Consider the following 20,158-nt stretch of genomic DNA (forward strand, 5'->3'; position numbering starts at 1 on the left):
ATGATACATATTGAAAAGATGCTTGCGCTCAGCTTGCTGAGTGAGCTCGTGGGCGGGCGTAGTTCTTAAAGTTATCCTAAAGGTGTACACGTGATATGACTCATCATCTTGTGGAATGCAGAAATAGAAGACAGTTATCTGTGCTCTCTGCCAGTGCTCAGTGTGTGTGTGTGTGTGTGTGTGTGTGTGTTGGCTGTAAAACTAGGGAGGTAATCATGAGAGAGGATGAAGAGATCTTAAGGAAGGTAAGATCTTAATGGAGATTATTAGAGATCTTAATAGAGAGAATGAAAGAAAGGAGAGGGGTACCCACCTGGGGGAAGAAAAAGAACAAGACAGAGGAGGGAGGGGACCAAGAAAGGTCAGCATGGGAGGGAAAAAATTAAAACTAAGCATGGTGAGATGTGTGAGCAGAAGATGCCGTGAGGACACCCACCATTTTGTGTGCTAATCTCACAGATCAATAAATGAACACTAGCACAGACTTACACAAAGTTAACAAATCAGACAGGCTTAAAATCAATGGGATTTAAAGTCAGCTCTAAAAGAAACCAGGCTGGAAATTATGGATGTATATATAAACAGAGAAAATTATTTTTGGTACTTAACCAGGATATTGGAAATGCTTTTTTAAGTTTTAGGATGTTTGGAATAAATCAGGTATGTGAATACTTTTTCAGCTATAAATTATGTGAAATATAAATACAGATCAAGTATTTCTGATGCAAATCTAGTATTTGAATAGAAACATTCTGTAGGTTTAAAAATACACATAAATTTGGAAAGTTCTCATGAGAAAACCAAAGTGAAATGAAAAAATTGTATACTGACTATCTGTTTAAAAGATATCTTCGAGATACTCGGAGGGAGCAAACGTGTTATTAAAATGAATTTTCTCTCAAACATCACTCCCACCAAAGAATTTTCACCTGCTTCTCTTTTTACTACAACTACAAGAACATGTTCAGTTCTATATGCGTTCATCCTGATCCTGTTGGCAGCTTGCTTGGAAGGACGGCCCCCAAGGCAGATGAGTCCAATTTATGATACTTTTTATTTATACACAGTGGGAAAGTCTAGGTTTTACTTTTAACATCTCTGTGGGGTGTTGTTGTTGTTGTTGTTGTTGTTGTTTTCTCACCTAGAACTGAGGGTAACAATGTCTTTACCTCAGCAGTTGTTTTAGGAATGATTGACTCCTGTCTGGCACAGAGTGATGACGCTCTGTAACTAAACCACCTCACCAGTGCTGATCATTATGTGGTCCTGACAGGTTCCTTAACCATTGCTTCAACTGACTGAGCCAACATGGGCCAAGCAGCTTAGAGGAGGTAGCCACCCCACTAAGTCTTCCTGAATCTTCCAGGAGTGGCTGGTTCTGATTCTTGCACTCCAAGGTGGGTGTGCGGCAGGAGCTGTAAGCCTCGGTGCTTGTAACTGCTCAACAACTTTTACAACTTTTACCTGTTGGGTCCTTTTGGAGTAACTGCCTCAGCCACTTGGCTCTCTAACTTCTCTCAAGGGCTAACCTCTAGCCCCAGGGCAATCTCTCTCCCCCTACATTCCTTAACCATTTCCTGTCTGGTGTGTATATGTGGCATTTAATTGCCTTGTACTGTTGGGTAAGGGAATGGAGTGTATTTTCTTCCTGGTTGTGTTAGGGCTAATGTTTTAAAATTTGCAAATTCCCCAATAGGGCATGATAAGTGCTTAAAATATATGTAATGGGCCAACAGCAGATGGGAATAACTGAGAGAGGAAAAAAGAATTTGACTGGGAGACCCTGTCTACAAGGGACAGGAAGTGCCACTGGAAAGAAGTTTTAGGTACGAGTTTGAGATACGCAGGAAGGACTGAGTGCAACTGATGGGGAGTGGGGGGGACCTCCTTTCCCAACTGTCTCCTACAATTATTTTTGGCTACACTCGATTTTCAAAAGTGACACAGGTCCCAATCCAGCCACTGTGGCTCTCAAAGAGCATCCCCAGAGCCCCCTTGCTCCCTCCTGCCCCTGGAGTCTTCCCCCACACCTAAGCAATTAAAATATTTGGCAAGCCTTTCTTCTACAGGAAGCCTTTGCTAACCTCTGAGTGAGTGAAATGAGGTCCCCTGCATTCTGGACTCACTGCCCTCCCTTAACCCCAGCACTCTGTCATCAGAAGACACACTGCTACCTGGGACACTGCAGAGCTTGTCACCTCCCAACCCAGTGCCTGCTCCAAGCAGCATTGAATGAATTATTGTCACAAAGTTGATTCTTGTTTGAGCCACAGGGGAGGAAAAACCCCCGCTAATGTGGAAAGAAAGAAGCCACTGTTTGACTGTGACTCACGGGCTTAATGACCAGTACAGGGTTCAGCTTTGTTTTGAACTTTTGTGGCTCTAAATTTATGGTGAATTAGCAAGATGAGAGGGAGCCAGCATTGGGGAGCCCAGGGATGTGATTGTCACTTCTTGTCACCGACTGCAGTGTGAGTTTGGGCTTGGTATACAAAATGCTAAGGTGACTTCTCACCTCCAAGTTCTGCTATTCTAAAGTTAGACTGTTGCGGGGCAGGAACACTGAGGGCAGTCACACTTGGATAGACACAGGCCATCAGTCACTACATCCAGGGAAGTAGGATGTACCTAACGTGGTTAAGTTAGGCTGTAGGCTTACAGGTGTAGGAATCACAGAGACCAGTGGTGGGGACTCTGTCCTCCAAGTTTTGGCGTGGCTGTTGCTGTCATAAATCAGCATAGTCATGATTACCAGCATGCAACCCTCAGAACTGACCGGTTGACACAGGAAGTAGAAGGAGCTTGAGGTGGCTCATGAGAACCCTCCCTTCACTGAGGTCATGTAAGTGGCTCATGATGGCTGAGGTGAGGCAGACTTTTCCTTGATGATGTAGCTGCTTGTAAGTTGTCCAAGTTCCGCTAAAAAAAAAAAAAAAACCTCCTCACCAGCGCCTCTGTAAGCAACTCCAGTTAAACTTATTGGCTCATTCAGTCAGACTTGAGGGGCAGCATGCTTTGGTCTGTTGTTGCCCTGTCTGGGGTGAGTAACATCTGTTCATGTCTCCCTGGCAGAGTCAGCCAACATCAACGTACATGGAGAGACCGGATAGCTTGGTCACTGTCTGTGTTCTCTTCATCCAACCAGGTTCTGACACACTCTTTCTCTCTTCATTTCTAACTTTATTCTCCGCCCCTAAGCCAAAATCTGATTATATAATGAGGCACACAATTAGTAATCCCCAACACTGATTTTCCCCCCTATGGAAATATATCTATTATATATCTTATTAATTTTGGTTGTTGGTGTTGCAAATCTTATCGAGTGTGGCCAGCTCAGCTGGTCAGGAAATCCAACACTGGTTTTTAATGAACTTAGTTCCATTTCCTATTTGGAAAGGGATGAACCCATTTAAAGGCCATTCTGTACCCCAACAGCTACTATGCATTAGAAATCAGATGAACATTTAAGCCATATTAGAGGAAAACCAAACAACTCAAACTGGGTTAAAGTTCTCTCAGCAGAGATGCATAGCTGTTGAGGAGGGAGACTGCGGTATCAGGTTATGTCTATGAAATTAAAATCATGGCAGTGGATCTGTCTGGCGTCTGCCTCTCACCCTACCTACCTTGACTTCTTCTAGCTTAATAGAAAGATGATCATGAACGTCCAGGCTCCTTGTCTTGGGTACCAGATTGTTTCCCTGGGAATTTGGAACAACTGATAAGAGTATGAGGATTTGGACGGGCCTAGAACTTGGTAGCTCAATGGAGTGCTTCCCGCTTGCCGAGTATACACAAGAGCCTAGGTTCACCCTCCAGTGCCAGAAAGAAAAGGAAAGGCTTTGGTAGCATCTTCCTAGCAAGTCCCATCAGTGCTCCGGTGATGCTGAAGGACACTTTGGAATAGGACTGTGAAGATCCATGTGAAAGAGCTGCACCAGGCTCATGATACTCTCCAGTGGAAGGAACTGCACCGCCAGCCTTCACAACGTTCCCGGCCAGCATAGTGACCATCCCAAGGGGAGAGGGGAATGTTGGGGGTGGGCAGGGTGGGAGGGGAGAAAGATACACATTGAGTGCGAGTCACACTGTCTATAAATGCTGCTCGCCCTTCTCACCGTGCTGCAGAATCAAGCACTGTTATTTCCCTAACCAAGGCCTTTCTTCCTAGTCAGACATTGGTACAGGCCTTGTCTTCCTAGCACTTGAGAGGCTGAGGCAGGAGGATTGGTGAGAGTTTCAGGTCAGCCTTGGCCACTGAGTGAGACCCTGCCCCCCCCCACACCCCCAACCCCCCCACACCCCCAACCCCCCCCCCCCCCCACCAAAACAGAAACAAAACAAAACCCTCTGTTCATCCCTAAGATGCCTCTCATTGCAACCTCAGTTTTAGGTTCAAATTCAAATGTGAGGCCACCAGTATCTCCCAGTTCACTGCTCAGCACCCACCACGAGGCAGCCTACCATGTGGTATTCTCCTTCCAGTGCCTTTGTGAAGATTCTTCTCTCAATGTCCTCCCCCCAAACCCCTTCCATTTACTATTGGCTTTTTTGTAACTTTCGTGCAGCCCTCCCTGTCACCCTTCTGACCTTGGCCACTTCCTGTGACCTCTGAGATTTCCATCAGAATCTTTATTACAGGACACTGTGGTCTTGTGACTCTTTGTTTCTCTGTCTCCTTAGCAGGCTTGGGCCGAGGTAAGACCACAACCTCTTGTTGTACTTTACCACAGCAGTGTTCTGGGGAAGAAGCCCAGTAATGCATTAACTAAACAGGAATAGGTCAGAAGACGAGGGTTAGAATGACTCCAGTCAAATAGCTTTGGCCATGGAACACAACAGGCCTCTCCAAGCCTTTCTCCGGTTCTTCCTCGGACACTCCAAACTTACCATAGAAGCTGGGCCTGACTCTGCACAAAGTCTTCACCCAGACTCAAGTCTTCAGCTCTGAGCTTTGTACTTTCCCTCTTTCAGAGCCGCGTTTTTTGTTTCAAACGCTCTCAGTCCCTCTCTTTCGTCTTCATCTGTGCTGTGTTTCAGGCACATGTTTCTATCTGTTTTATGTGCGGGAGTTTGTGCACTGTCTCCTGCACTAAGGCTGAAGTTTTACAAGCTCCCACAGTTTTCTGCTGAGCCCACCCCAGCGCTATGTGTGTTAGCATTTTGTTTAAGCTCTGTCCCACAGTTACTGGCAACAGCCAGGTATGCCTGACTCACTATAAAAGGGGCTGCTTGCTCTCTACTCTCTCTTTTGCTCTTGCTCTGCCTTCCTGCTCCTGCTCTGTCCTCTCATCCCCTCCCCACTCTCTCTCCAAGTGCTCATGGCCGGCCTTCTATGCCTCCCCTCCCCTCCTCTTCTCTCCTCCTCCTCCTCCCCTCCCCCTCCCCTTCCCCCTTCTCCCTCCCCCTCCCCTTCCCCCTCTCCCCCTTCCTCCTCCCCTCCCCCTCCCCTTCCCCTCCCTCCCCCTCCCCCTCCTCCTCCTTCTTCTTCCTCTCTCTCTCTCTCTCTCTCTCTCTCTCTCTCTCTCCCCCTTTCTCTGCTTCTATTACCCTCTCAACTCCCCCTCCCCATGCCCTGAATAAACTCTATTCTATACTATACCATCATGTGGCTGGTTCCTCAGGAGGAAGGGATGCCTCAGCATGAGCTTGCCAAGGCAATCCCTTCCCCCACACTGCCAGCAAACATACCTCCACCATCACATCTACCCAAACCTACAGGGGGTAGATTTGGAATTTAGCCTTTCCCGGGTTGAGATTCACTAAAACTAAATAGGAAATAGGTCTTCCCTATTGCAAATAGAAACTATTTTAAATATGTCTATAACTCTTGGCAATCCATCTGCACAGCCTATGATTTTATGGGTTATTTATTTATTTGAGAGATTACAAGGTCGAGCTAAATCGTTTTCTCTCACACCCAGTGGACTGACTTCACTTGAGAAATGTTTGCTAAAGTTAGGAGCGCGCCTGTGACCTTGGCCCTATTACCACTAAACCAACTAGGATTCAGGCCCAGAGGTCTGGCAAACAGGGAACTTGGCGACAGCTCCTTTGAAAAAGAGCAGGCTACCCTGCAGATGACCAATTATAGGTCCCTGAGGCTTCTGGAGCAGTCTCAGCCTGGTTCCTGGCATCCAGCTTCCCCACTAAACGCTTCTTGTTTGAGTGTCTTTCCCACTTCAGCAGGTGGGAACAAGTCAAGGTAAATAAATTCCATGAGGATCAGAGCGAGGCATCTGAGTCCGGTGCACACGTTCACGCTGCATACATCCTGCAAGCCACCACCATGCTGCTGTCTCATCCTGGGGAGAGAGTTTAACCTCCCTAAGGGGAGGCAGGGACAACTTTGAGGTCCTCCTTGTGAGTTAAATGAGAAAATCTGAGCACAAGCTTTGCACTGTGCTTGAGAACCAGCAGCCTCAGTGGCAGCCCTTCCTCATGTGTGCTTAGCAATGGCTCTAATATGCCATATTTGAAGAGACTGCAAAACTAGGCTGGCACTGGCTGAGCTCTCGGGCCACCAGCCCTCGGCACTCCTGCCTTCTCCCAAGGTGACCCAGCACTGGCCTGCCAGCTCTGTCCAGAGCTGCTGAGTGAGGTAAGAATCCTGGCCAGTATCTGGCTGCCTGGCCATGACCCCTGAGCTGGAAGTTGTGGGGGAAGGAAGGAACAGAAGGGACAGGAGAGAAACAGAGTGTTAATGGGTGGGCCAAGACTCGGGAGGAAGTGGGTTTGTGGTGGGGCTCGCACGGGATAAAGAGAGGAGTTGGGTGGAGTTTGGGAGGGTTTTTAACAGGAAGGAAGGCAGTTGAGAAAAAAAAAAAAAAAAAACCTACCTTCTACTTTTTTGCAGTAATTTTCTGAAATGAATCAAAACCAGTCGACAAGAGTCTCCTGAGGTGCCACTGAACACAGGCCTTGCCTTTCTCCTTTAATGTTTGTGGGATGGGGAGGGGGCAGGGGGTCTCATTGTCTCACCTGTAATTCCCCCAAAGTAATAGTGTTTTGTGGACAGTCAGGCCAACAGACCATCAGCCATGACCTTTCACCCTGAAGTCTTCTTGCACAACCTGGTGTTACTTCCACTGGCAATCTGTCTTGAAATTCTCATGTGACTGTTCCTCCCCACCACACACACACACACACACACACACACACACACACACACACACACACACACACGTTGCTTGTTAGTCCCATAATTAAAGAGTCATGAGATGAAAACACCAGTGCCACCCCAGTTCTGTGGTGTGTGGTCAAGGAAGCATGATGAGAAGGGACTCAGGGTATCTCAGGAGGCTGGGAGGGTGACAGAGCTGGCCCCACCTCTGAAGCCAGGGCTGATGCTCATCCTGCATCCACAGCTGTCCAGATGAACTGCTGACCAGACAAAGGGCTGACAGACATGGCCCACTGGAAGGTCCTTAGCACATCAGGAAGCAAGTGCCACAAGGAAGCATGATTTCAGAAGCCCAGAGCACCGCAGGCCTGTGGACACATGCTCCCACCCCCTTACGTGTCTGTCTGTCCATCAGTGTCATCTGTCCATCCCTGTCCCTTTCCATGCATCACATTTTATTTTCTCAGAGAGGGGTTTGATCTTTAGCACAGGCTTGAACCTGGGACTTACTATGTAGCCTAGGTTGGCCTCAAACTCTCAGCAATCCTCTTCCTCAGCCTCCCAAATGCTAGGTTTACAGGCATTCACGTTTATTGCCCCTTTTTTGCCAGCTTCATGAAGAGCCACCAGAGGAGCCTGCCAAGGCGAGGCAGCACCTTAACTTTCAGTCTCTTGCAAACTGAGTCCTTATCACTTCTCAGCCTGGAGGAAACAACAGCCCTACCTGAGGCCATCACAACCACATGAGTTTCCTGGTTACATCACTCATCTGTGCACAGAAGTTCATCACAACCTAAGGCACACACCGAAGGTCCTGGCCTGGCATTCTCCAGCCTCCAGATTCCCCTGTCATCTGGCTGCAGAAATGCCCAAGCAATGTCACCCACTCCTAAAGGCCGCTCACTCTCTGCTCCCCCTGCCTGACAGATGCTTCAACTCTGTGCCTTCTGGGCTTATAGGGATGCTAACATAGGGGATAGAGAGGAAGGAAGAAAAGGAGGAAAAGAGGGAATGAAGGAGGGGACAGGGAGGGAGAAGGAAAGGGAGGATGGAGGAGAGAGAGAGAGAGGAGGGAAGGAGGGAGGGAGGGAGGGAGGGAGGGAGGGAGGGAAGGAGGGAGAGAGGGAGGGAGGGAGGGAGGAACCACACAGTGTGGTCTCCACAAATGTCTTCCCTGGGGGCTCTAGTCCTCAGCACCCTCCCCTAAGCCCTTCTGCACACTGGCACACACAGGCAAGCAGAACCAAACCCTGAGGTTATGAAAGCTTCCAGCCTTACATCACCAACTATCTGCTGCTTTCAGTGGCCAGCGAGTTTCGACATACTTATTTCTTGTTTCCCCACCTCGCCCTCCTTCTCCTCTTCCTCCTCTTCCTCCTCTTCCTCCTCTTCCTCCTCCTCCTCCTCCTCCTCCTCTTCTTCTTCTTCTTCTTCTTCTTCTTCTTCTTCCTTCTTCTTCTTCTTCTTCTTCTTCTTCTTCTTCTTCTTCTTCTTCTTCTTCTGCTGCTGCTGCTGCTGCTGCTGCTGCTGCTGCTGCTGTCTGTTTTCTTTTACTCTAGTTTTTCTTTTTGAGCCAGGACCTCTCTAAATTGCTTAAGCTAGCCTTGAACTCACTATACTTCAGGCTGTTCTTGAATGTTTGCTTCTCCTGCCTCAGGCTCCCACGTAGCTGGGATCACAGGCCCGTACTCTCTGCTTTTCTTTGTTTGTGCTACTGGAGACTGAACATACAGCCTGGTATCATTATGGGCTAGTTCTGGAACTTGCTGGCCTTGATCTCATATTGATCTGCCTGCCTCTGCCTCTGAGTGCTGATCTAAGGCAGTTCTAGGCCAGTAAAGGCTACACAGTAATGACCTGGGAGGGAGGGAGGGAGGGAGGGAGGGAAGGAGGGAAGGAGGGAGGGAGGGAGGGAGACAGAGACAGAGTCTGCCCTTGCTAAGCATGTGCTCTAGCATTGAGCTATACCCCAGCCATCTCGTAACTTCTTTTAAACAAGGGTCGTCTCTCCATTTTCTTCCATGCCACTGGCTAAATCAATGCATAGCAAGCCAGGGTGAACACCCTGCCAAACATCCCAGCTTCGGGACTGCCTGATTAATCCCTTGTGGCATCACGTCACCTACTCCTTCCAACCATATCCCTTGCCTCCCTCCCTCCCATGTTCACTGTAGTCTCCCGAGTCATGACTGGGTAGCTCAGGTGCACAGACACCTATCAGAAGGCCCCTGCTTGGCAGTCTCTGCATTTGATCTCACTTCATCTATGTATGAATTGCTAGTTCTCAATGAGAGAACAAACTCTCAGACAAAGTCTGTCACATGTCCGAATGTGTATGGCATGCACAGGAAAAGCCTTCCATAACTCAAGCCAGTTCACACCCGCTGAAAAACATCTGCTGCACTGTGTTCTAGGGAGAGAAATGAAAACAGGAGCTGGTATCCACCATTGCACAGGGCAGTAGTTCTCAAGCCTGCACAATGGTACATCGGGCGGGACCACTGGAGGGCTTGTTGAAAACACATCAGGGTATGGGTAGAGAGGTGGCTCAGTGGTTACGAGTACACGCTGCTCTTGCAGGGGACCCAGGTTCAGTTACCAGCTTACCAGTTACCAAATGGCGGTTTACAACCATCTGTAATTCCAGTTCCAGGGGATCTGACACCCTCTTCTGACTTCCATGGGATTCTGCATGCATAGGGTATGCAGACATATACTCAGGTGTATGCGTGTGTGTATATGTGTATACACGCATGTATATATTGTATATATTAAAATAAATATTAAAAATGATTAGGGATGCTGAAATGGCTCAGTGGGTAAAACTGCTTGCCACACAAGCTGGACAATCTGAGTTTGACCCCCAGAGAACCTATGTAAAAGTAGAAAGAGAGAACTGACTCCGTACAGTTGTCCTCTGGTCAGTACAGGCACGTCATGCCATATACACACCCTTCCGCACCCCTCCCCCACTCAAAATGTTAACACATAAAATTAAACAAGAGAACAAACAAGCATACCCAAAGCTGGTGTGGTGGCCTATTGCCCTATATTCCTATCACTGCCGAGTCAGGCAGGAGGTTCGCAGCAAGTCTAAGACTAGCCTGATCTATGCATTGAGTTCCTGGACAGCCGGCAGCAAGTCTCAAAATAACAAAAACAGATTGGAGGGATGGGGGACACAGCTCAGTAGAAGAATGTTTAACAAGCCCCAGGTTCGATCTCAGGATCACAAATTTTTAAAATTAATTAATTAATAAGACTGCTACAGAGCCAGTCTCCAGAGTTAGGTCTAGGATGGATCCCAAGAGCATTTGCATGTCTAGGTTCCCTGATGTCGCTGCTGGCCCAGGGCTCACTGTTAGAGTTACAGTCTCCCACAGCCCGAGGCTGCTGCTCTGGAGAGGTTTCTGAGCTTTGGGAAAAGCCTGGTCACCCAATGATTTTGGTGACTTTGAGGACATGTTCTCCTGGCTGTTAGGGAGCTGAGAGTTGCCTTCCTTGATTGGAGGAAGTAGCCAGCCTACTAGGGTCTTCAGATCACAGGAAGTTTGCTAGGAGTGACGAGCAGCAGGGCCTTCTCATAGATGGCTCCTGAGAGCATCAGCAATGTCTGTGGGTACAAAGAGTATGCCTGGTGCTTTGCCGTGTGGCTAATGCTGTTCCTACCACTGTAGGATCATCACAGGGCAAGACATAACTGAGGTCACCACTGCCTGTGCTTTATGGCTGCCCCCTAGATATGGAAAGGAAAGATAATGTCGACAGGGTGTGAACAACCCGAGAGAACTTGAGTCTCTTCTGTGTGTCTCCTGGAAGCAAGCGATTGAATTCCCACCCCCCACCTCACCCCCCCACACACACATGGGGTCTATGTCTCTCTATATAGTCATCACCGGCTGGAGATCACAATGCAAACCAGGCTAGTCTCTAACTCCCAGAGATCCAGATCCACCTGTCCCTGCCTCCTGTGTAGAACTAAAGGTGTGTGCCAAAACACCCAGAGAGATTTGACTTTTAAAATCTTATTATTTTTTTTTCGATATTCTCAAGCCTTTTACTGTCCCAGACTTTTTTTTTTTTTTTTTTTTTTTTTTTGGTAGATAACTGCTGGCTATTCTCCGGTGTTTTCTTCACAATTGTCCCTGCTGGCTTATGCTCTCTGCCCCTTATTTCATTCCAGGGCTCACATTCCTTTTTCTTCTCTCCTCTGTCATATTTGAGCACTTCCTGTGTTCTAAACTCAACTTTGTCTCTTCTCGATCACATACTTTCCTTGAGTGACACTGTCTGTTCTTAAAGCTTTGACTTTCACCACGTGTTCATGGCTGCACACCAGTGCCCCAGCCCAGATCTCCTTCTCCATGGTGCCTCCTTCCCGCAGGAGACCTCAGCTACCCACCCATCTTATGTCATCTACACTGATGTCATCTTACACTCAGCCCCGCCCTGGCCTTGTGCTTTCTCACCACCTCTTGACGTCAGGAAATTCTCCTCAACTCTTCCCATCTGAACGAGTTCGTCACACCCCATCTTTTCATGCTCTGTATGTCTTTATCATCCAGGCTCTCTTTGCTCCCCCACCTGCCTTTCTTTGACCCAGCTCCAATCCTCACCACCTCCTCAATCATTTCAAGGAGAGCTGCCATGAGCTGCTTGCTGTGCCAGCAACAGGGTTCAAGCCTTTATGTATTTCATCTGATATAACCGAAAGCTAAAGATGAGGTTGCCCTCACATTTTACAGATGAGGGCATTAGGAAACTAAGTTCACCCAGAGCCCTGCTTGCTGGTAGTAACACCTAAGAACCTGGATTCTGCTTTTCCCCTTTCGTTCTAGTTTATGTGCCTGGGTGTGTTTTTCCTTGCATGTATGTCTGTGCCCTGCATGATCCAAAGGCTAGAACAGGGTGTCGGATACCCTGGGGCTGCCGACTGGAGTAACAGACGGCCGTGTGCTGCTAGGAAAACCAAACTCACATTCTCTGAAGAGCCGCCGGTGCTCCCACCCAAGCCTGTATTCTTAACCACTCGAATACTGATGGGTCCCACACTTGGTCGAGAGCTTTTTAGACCACATTATCCCAAACTAGCTAGATCAACGAACTCTTAACAACCTGAGGTTAGGTTCCCCTCAAACGATTGCCCTGGGCAGTCAAGGTCATGGGTCCCTGAGGTATTCATGGCTACTTTTCCTGCTCCAGCTCACCCAACGCTTGAACTTCCTACAGAATGCTGTCTAGTTCTTTTAAACACTGAGGCAGCCCGGTGTGGAGGCACACACTTGCCATTTCCACTCTTGGGAGGTAGAGGCAGGAGGATCCAGAGTTCAGCTACAGAGCCAGTTTGAGGCTAGCCTTGGCGATAGACAGATGACAGACACCTCCATCATTCCACCCCCTTTGCCTGTACAGGATGACTTTCTGACCCTTTGCACCCTCACGTCTGAGTCTTGCTTCCCATACTCCCAGCCTGGAGTCATACCTTGCACCCAGAGTTCCAGAACTTTCATACTTGCTATTTGCTCTGCCTTAGGACCTCTCCTCTCCCTCCCTCCCCTTCCACCCAACCTTAACGTTAGCAAATATTTTCTCCTTTTGCTTGTGCTTGGTTTTGTGACACATTTAAAATGTCACCTTCACAAATCTCCTTGGGTGATGGTAATACTTCCTTTTTGTTCTCTTGGTCATTTGCCCATTAACTCTGACCTGCAGTAATCTGTTTATATAGTTATCTTCCCCCAAAAGACTTTGAATCTTAAGATCTATGTCTCCTTCATTCTTTAGCTCCATGACCTGGTCTGAGGTAGGCAGTGAATAACTGAGTGAATGAATGAAAGAGCCCAAGAGCTCTTCTCAGAGCGCTGCACACTGTGCCTGCCTCACACTGTGCCTGCCTCACACTGTGCCTCTGCCATTGAGGGTCAAAGCAGCAACAGGGATGCCAGGTCACTGAGTGACACAGGCTGGGGGGGGAGATGAACTCCTGTCAGAGGACAGCATAGTGCCTGCACATAGCAAGCACTCAGACGCCCTGGTGTGAGGAACATCTTAGAAAGCAGCCATCTTATGGAATATTCCAGGTATATGTGTGGGGTTGGGGTAGACACATGGGAAAATGTTCTCTTGGATGATTGGTTTTTTTAAAAAAAAACTTGTATTTATTTATCTTTTTCCTGATTGCTTTGATATTTCTCTATAAATATTGGTTTTTAATAGACACTGTCACTTCAGCTGCCAACACACACAAACGTATACACAAACATTCCAAGCCCTGGTCTGACCATACAAACTTCCGGAAACCACAGACACACAGATGCCCTCAGGAGGCAGAAGTTTCGGATGTGACTGGGGACACTGAGACATGTTAGTGTAGAGAGACCCTCAGTCCTCGGGCTATCTCTGGCTCAAAACCAGAAGTCAGTCAGGTGCCCAGGTCCTGTGCCAGCTCTGGAACCAGGAAGTGACATTTTTATTCATTCCAGTGCCCAGGGACACCCAGAGTCAATGTCTGGGAAAGGACTCCCTGTGAAATGCAGACCTGTGGAGAGATGGTTGCTGGGATATTACGTGGGTTCCTGACGATGGTTGTCAGAGGAAAAGAAGCATTGCCCAGTCAGAAGGTGATCCATTCTGAATCAGTCAGCCAAGTCTAGGAACTGGGGGAGGGAGGCTGGGCTGTCCGCATGGAGGAAGCTAAACCCTGTATGTGAACTCTTTCTTCCACAGTGAGGAAACACAGGCTTTGGATGTGGCTGTGATCTTCATGGATATAATATCAAGGGTGCTATTGAGATCAGCCCATTCCATGTTAGAATGAGTGCATCGGGACTGAGAAAAACCAGTCACGATACCCTCCAGAAATCAGAGATGCCTTCTTGAAGGGATCAAGTAGTGTTGAGAAGCACTGGGGCAGAGATGAAGCAAACCTGTTACCTCAAGGTGGTCATGCACCATGTCTACCATCTTGTCCTGGAATATTTCCATCACTGAAAAGGAAATTCAGTCTCCTCCCACCTCTCCCTTGGACCCTGGCTACTGCTCTTCATCACTTGCCTGTCCTGGCATTTGATGTAAATGTAACACTGCACACAGGACCTTAGTGTTTTGATTGTTCTCCACACGTGTCAATCACAAGCTGAGGCTGCTCTCTGGGTGGATCACATCCAGTCCCTTCACCTCTCTGTGGCCCCAGGCAGGAATGGCCCCTCTTCCTGAGAGCTGCTGAGGTGGCTGTTAGCAGTATAAGTCCTGTGGCATCGCTCCCACCCAAGGGCAGAATCTCTAACCCAGTTCAGGGCAGTGCTGAGCTTTCAGGCTTTGTTGACTAGCACTCAGACAGTCAGAGAATCAGACTTCACAGGAGACCTAAAAATAATTTTCTTTATGGCCACAACAGTCAACCATTTTGTGGGAAGGAGTATTGTAACTTCTCTGACCCTCCGCTTGTTTGTGTGTATATTTATTTTGAAACAGACTCTCATTAGATAACCAGGTTGGATTCATTTTGTAGACCAGGTTAGCCTCAAGCTTGTATCTGGGTCTCCAAACGCTGAGATTCTAGCGTTTGCCATATCCACCCATATCTCTTTTCTATGAGCTTTTCATGTAGACATGTGAAAAAACAAAAACAAACAAAATAGGGCTGGAAAGATGACTCAGTGGTTAAGAGCACCATCTTCTCTTGCAAAGGTCCTGAGTTCAAATCCCAGCAACCACACAGTGGCTCACAACCATCTGTAATAGGATCTGATGCCCTCTTCTGGTGTGTCTGAAGACAGCTACAGTGTACTCATATACATAAATGAATAAATAAAAACAAAATAGGTCTTCTCAAGGTAATTGATGTAAAAGAAGAAAACATGGATGCCCAGGGAAATCTGCTCCATGACACTGCTGGTAGTGAGCTTGACTGTCAGCAAAATGTCCAGTGTTTGAGAAGCCAGGGGTTGAGAGACCAGAGGACCTCTCCTCGGTCTGTGTCACCTCCTCGGATGCTGCCACGTCACCTCCGTACCCTTTGTCCTGCTTCTTCAGCTGCTTTGCACAATTCCCGAGGTGTTCATGAGGTAAGTGGATGTGGAAGGGTTTTGAGAAGCAGACATTTATAAATACGACGATTTTTAATGACCTGGGTTAAATTGTATGATGGACAACCGAGCAGGACGATGTAAGAACAGGAGCCCAGAGTCTGTCCCAGCGCGAGGACATGCTGACCCAGACCTGACTGCCGTACTTATTCATTAAGCCCCGCATTGGTGGCTATAATTGACCTTCAGAATGCAGCTAATAGATAGGGGTCCAGGAAGAGCCCCAGAAGAACTAAGAGATGAGGAGAGTACCCAAAAGGAGAATGCAAGGGGTGAGAGAGAGAGAGAGAGAGAGAGAGAGAGAGAGAGAGAAGTAGAGACGCACAGGGAAAGGAGAGAGGAGATAAGATGGCCCAGCTAGAGAGAGAAAGAGGATGCAACTGGCCGGTGCCCTAGTAACGCCACAGTATTCCCATCCCAGCACCGTTCTGTGGGAGGGGCATTTCCCATAATCTCTTCACACCCCTGTTTCTCATCAGTCAGTTACCTTCCCAATCTACGTAAGGTGAGAAGGGTTCCCAGGCAACCTTTATTCATCTCCTGAGGGCCTTGGGCGGGCAGAAGGCAGCAGGGACAGCCAGAAAGCGGAGCCAGATCAGCTGGCACACAGAGGGCCCTCAGTGAGCATGGCAGCCTCTAAATTGTTCTTTTGTTTTTCAGTCTTTACCAACATGGTTTTATTCCATGTGACTGCTATTTCAGGAGCAGTAAATATTGCCGGCGGTCTGTTTAAAAAGGCCAATGACCTGAAATGTTGTGGTTATTTTTTTCTTCTTCTTCCTTTCTTTTCCATTTGAATTGTCTCCAAGAGGCAGGCCTGTTCAAGCGGCACGTAGTCAGTCTTAACTCACTGTCTTTAGTCTTAGCATCCCCATTTTTGCCTTGTCACGTGCTGGACTGGCAATGTGCAAGCAGCAGAGGCAAGGATACAGAGATGGAAAGCTGACCTAGGCACAGGGAAAGCAGGGGTGTCCAGGGTGTACCCAGAAGAGAGTAGGGAACACTCAGCTCTCTGCTGCCCGTCTGCTTCCCGAGCTGGTGTTTGACCTATAATTACCGTCTCTTTCCTCTGAGAAAACAGCGACATTGGGAGTAATCTCGGAGCAGAAAAAGGCATTACATAAAGGATGGAGGGTTTATAAATACAGTTAAAATTATAGGATTGTGTCCCCATGTTTAGCTCTCTGAAGAGAGGGCTGGGAAGAGAGGAAGAGAGGAGCAGCCTTCTTCAACTTGACTCGGGTCCTAAAATACCCAGGTGGGACTCTTTAGGGGCCAAGCCAAGCACTTTTCCCAGCCTCAGTCCGGATGTGAAAAATACTGCTTAAAAACAAAGGAGTGTGTGCCTGGATGGTGTGTGTGTGTGTGTGTGTGTGTGTGTGTGTGTGTGTCTGAACACAACCTGTGGGAGTTGGTTTTCTCCTCCACCATGTGGGAGTGGACATCAAACCCAGGTCATCCGGCTCAACTGCAAGAGCCTTTATTTGCCTTGACATCTTGCAAGTCCATCTGGCCAGTCTTCTTACATGACTTTTTAAGGGTTCTTTTTCCTTTTTTTTTTTTTTTTTAAGATTTATTTATTGGTTATATGTAAGTACACTGTAGCTGTCTTCACACACTCCAGAAGAGGGAGTCAGATCTCCTTACGGATGGTTGTGAGCCACCATGTGGTTGCTGGGATTTGAACTCTGGACCTTCGGAAGAGCAGTCGGGTGCTCTTACCCACTGAGCCATCTCACCAGCCCTTTTTTTTTTTTTTTTAAGATTTATTTATTTTATATATGTAAGTACACTGTCACTGTCTTCAGACACTCCAGAAGAGGGCATCAGATCCCATTACAGATGGTTGTGAGCCACCATGTGGTTGCTGGGAACAGAACTCAGGACCTCTGGAAGAACAGATGGTGTTCTTAACCACTGAGCCATCTCTCCAGCCTCCTTTTAAGGTTTCTTACTCACTATCTGATTATTCAGTCTCTTTTCATCCAATTTTCACTAAGAAGACATAACGTTACTTCACCCAGTACCATCCAGCGCCCAGGCTTGAACCAGGGGCCCTGCACATGAGGCCAGCATTCAGCCACTAAGTTATAGATACCCAGCCCTTGTAAAAGTTTGTGTTTTGAGATGGGATCTTCCCTAAATTTCCCAGACTGGCCTAGAACTCACTCTGCAACCCAGACTTGAACTTGGAATCCTGCCTCAGCCTCCTGAGTAACAAGGGTGGCATTGCCACCTGTCCAGCTGACCTCTCAGGCCTTTGAGAACCTATATCTTCCCATGGACCAATGAGATATTATAAACCAGGTTGCTGGTCACAGCTCACTCACTTGTAACCACGGAGACAGTCACCCGAGTCAATCTGCTGTGATGGAGAATGGCGGTCAGACAGTGCTGTGGAAGCGGAGACAGCTAACCTGTCTGAAACAGAAAGAAAAGAAGCATGAGAGAGAGGCAGAGAAACGCAGCGGCAGAGGCCCGAGAAGTCCCTGCTTTTTATGGTTCTCGGGTTGGCCAAACTTTGCTTAGTTTGGAGTCTCAACTATTTCCCCGCAGGAAGTCTTTACCAACATGAGATCGAACGCCATTGATAAGGATTCTGCAGAAACACTGACAATGTTTCATCAGCTCCCGTTAGCTTCGCGGGGGCGAGCCTCAGTACTGTGCTCTCCAGAAAGGGAAAAAGGATGAAAGGTCTCAAGACAACTGTAAACAACTGCAGAAGAGGAAAGGACTGGAAAGACGCCTGATGACGGCTGGCTCTTCCTTCATGTGGAACGAACTTCACGGGAGCAGAACTCTGGAAGAGATGACCGTGATTGTCTTCACACCGATCACCAGTATGTTTTCACTTTCATGGTTGGATCTGAAGCTATTCAGCCCATGTTTGCCACTCAGCAGAGACTCAGAACAGCGGAAGGCAGTTGGCTTCTCCATGCAGAGGTCAAAAGGGCCCCGGGGCTGGAAACATAAGAAACTGACCTCCAGAGCAGCTTGGCCCCGCCCCTTACAGCCCCGCCCCTTACAGCCCCTGTCCTGTTTTCTCACCTGCCTGGAATGTTCCTAAAATGCCTCTGGCTCTCACCTGTTGCAGCTCCCCTTTGACTACAGCAGCAGTTCTCAACTGCAGGTCTCGGCTCTCACAGGGGTCACATATCCTGCATACCAGATATTTCCACTACAATTCATAACAGTATCAAAATTACAGTTATGAAGTAACAATGAAAGTAATTTTGTGGTTGGGGGTCACCATAACAAGAGGCGCTGTATGAGAGTCCCAGTGCGAGGAAGGTTGAGAACCACTGCTCTACAGTGTATTTGCCTCTCTCCATAAAAAGGAAAGTGGGGGAAGAAAATAAGAAAGGTGTTTTGTTTTCCAACATTCCAGATCATGTGATTCTTTTTCTGGCTTCAGGTTTCTTCCTAACACATCTCTAGATGTTCTAGGGACAGCAGGGTGCAGGAGGTGCTGCTCTTGCAAGGGATCCCAGTTCAAGTCCCATCATTCACATGGGACCCCCACTCACAACCACCTGTACCCCCAGCTCCAGGGGAACTCACCACTCTGGCCTCCACAGGCATATGCAATCACGTGCCACACAGCTCCACACACTTATACACAGAAATTAAAATAGTAAACCTTTAAAAGCCTGCCAGGTTAATTGCATTTAAATGTGTTTTCTGTTAAAAAAAAGGGGGGGGGGGAAATAACTAAAATAACCTTTTATTCTTTCTGTCAGAACCAGTGTCTATTAATAATGAATATAAATCTTTTTTTTCCTGTAAGTGTGCTATGGTTTAAAAATGTTTCCTTGGGGGCTGGTGAGATGGCTCAGCGGTTAAGAGTGCCAATTGTTCTTCCAAAGGTCCTGAGTTCAAATCCCAGCAACCACATGGTGGCTCACAACCATCTGTAACAAAATCTGATGTCCTCTTCTGGAGTGTCTGAAGACAGCTACAGTGTACTTACATATAATAAATAAATAAATATTTTAAAAAAATGTTTCCTCAGTGGGCATGGTGGTGCGTGCCTTTAATCACAGCACCAAGAGGCAGAGGCAGGCAGATCTCTGTGAGTTCAAGATCAGTCTGGTCTACAAAGTGAGTTCCAAGACAGCCGGAGTTACCCAGAGAAACCTTGTCTCAGAAAAAAAAAAAAAGTTGTCTTTAAATTTTATGTGTTGGAAACTTAATCCCTACTGATGTTAATTATATCTGGGGATTGGGCCTTGGAGAATTAGGATGAAGTCATGAGGGTAGACCCACAATGTAATTAGTGGCTTTATAAGAAGGTGAGGAGTCTGACTATAGCAGGACAACTCAGTCTCGCCATGTGACAGCCTCCATCATGTGGTGACCTATCAGGAAGGCCTCACCGAATGCCAAGCAGATGCTGGCATCTCATTATTGGCTATCCACAACCATAAACGGAGTAAATCTCTATTCTTTATAAGTGGTAAGATTCTGTGACAGCAAAAGAAAATAGGCGGAGACAACGTTTGCACCCTTATACGCGTGCCTCCGTGTCCCAGCACACACGTGCTCGTCAGAGGACAGCTGCAGAGTTTGTCTCTCCTTCCAGCTCAGGTCATCAGACTTGGTGGCAAGCACCTCTCCCCACAGAATGTCTTGCTGACCCTGGCTTTAATCGTATGTAGTAATGTGGCATTTTTAGAGCACCTGAATTTATTGAATCAATTTCCTGCAGCTAGATAGGTGATCGGTTGGTTGGTCCTTCAGTACTTGCAGGCTCGTGTATATATTTTGTGCAAGCATGTATGTTTTTCGAGGCTTGTGAGCAGCCAGCATCAATTCAACCCAGCATGGAGGTCGAGCTGCCATAGTCTTCATCTGCCATTCACGCATCAAGCAAGCTCTTCCAGGTAAGGGAACAATGTGGTTCCTCTCTACCACGCACCTCCTGCCATCCCTGTCAGAGCTAGACAAA

The 20,158-nt window shown here is 47.6% G+C and overlaps 2 long non-coding RNA genes across 4 annotated transcripts; one reads left to right on the forward strand and one right to left on the reverse strand.

Annotated features, from left to right (window-relative positions):
• Nucleotides 1-5,682: 5,682 nt before the first annotated feature.
• Nucleotides 5,683-18,225, reverse strand: Gm31987. Of its 3 annotated transcripts, none has more exons than XR_373879.4 (3): nucleotides 17,778-18,225; nucleotides 17,541-17,631; nucleotides 5,683-6,327 (listed from the first exon to the last, which is right to left on the reverse strand). It is a non-coding gene; the product is annotated as a predicted gene, 31987 (long non-coding RNA). The 3 variants fall into 3 exon arrangements; XR_373878.4 differs by lacking the exon at nucleotides 5,683-6,327 and adding an exon at nucleotides 15,712-16,157; XR_373877.4 differs by lacking the exon at nucleotides 5,683-6,327 and adding an exon at nucleotides 17,061-17,099 and having other exon boundaries at nucleotides 17,778-18,221.
• Gm32128 lies at nucleotides 6,058-8,127 on the forward strand. Its single transcript, XR_373881.4, has 3 exons — nucleotides 6,058-6,601; nucleotides 6,857-6,902; nucleotides 7,368-8,127. It is a non-coding gene; the product is annotated as a predicted gene, 32128 (long non-coding RNA).
• Nucleotides 18,226-20,158: the final 1,933 nt, after the last annotated feature.

This window comes from Mus musculus, chromosome 1 (assembly GCF_000001635.26).
Source record: "Mus musculus strain C57BL/6J chromosome 1, GRCm38.p6 C57BL/6J".
Taxonomy (NCBI): domain Eukaryota; kingdom Metazoa; phylum Chordata; class Mammalia; order Rodentia; family Muridae; genus Mus; species Mus musculus.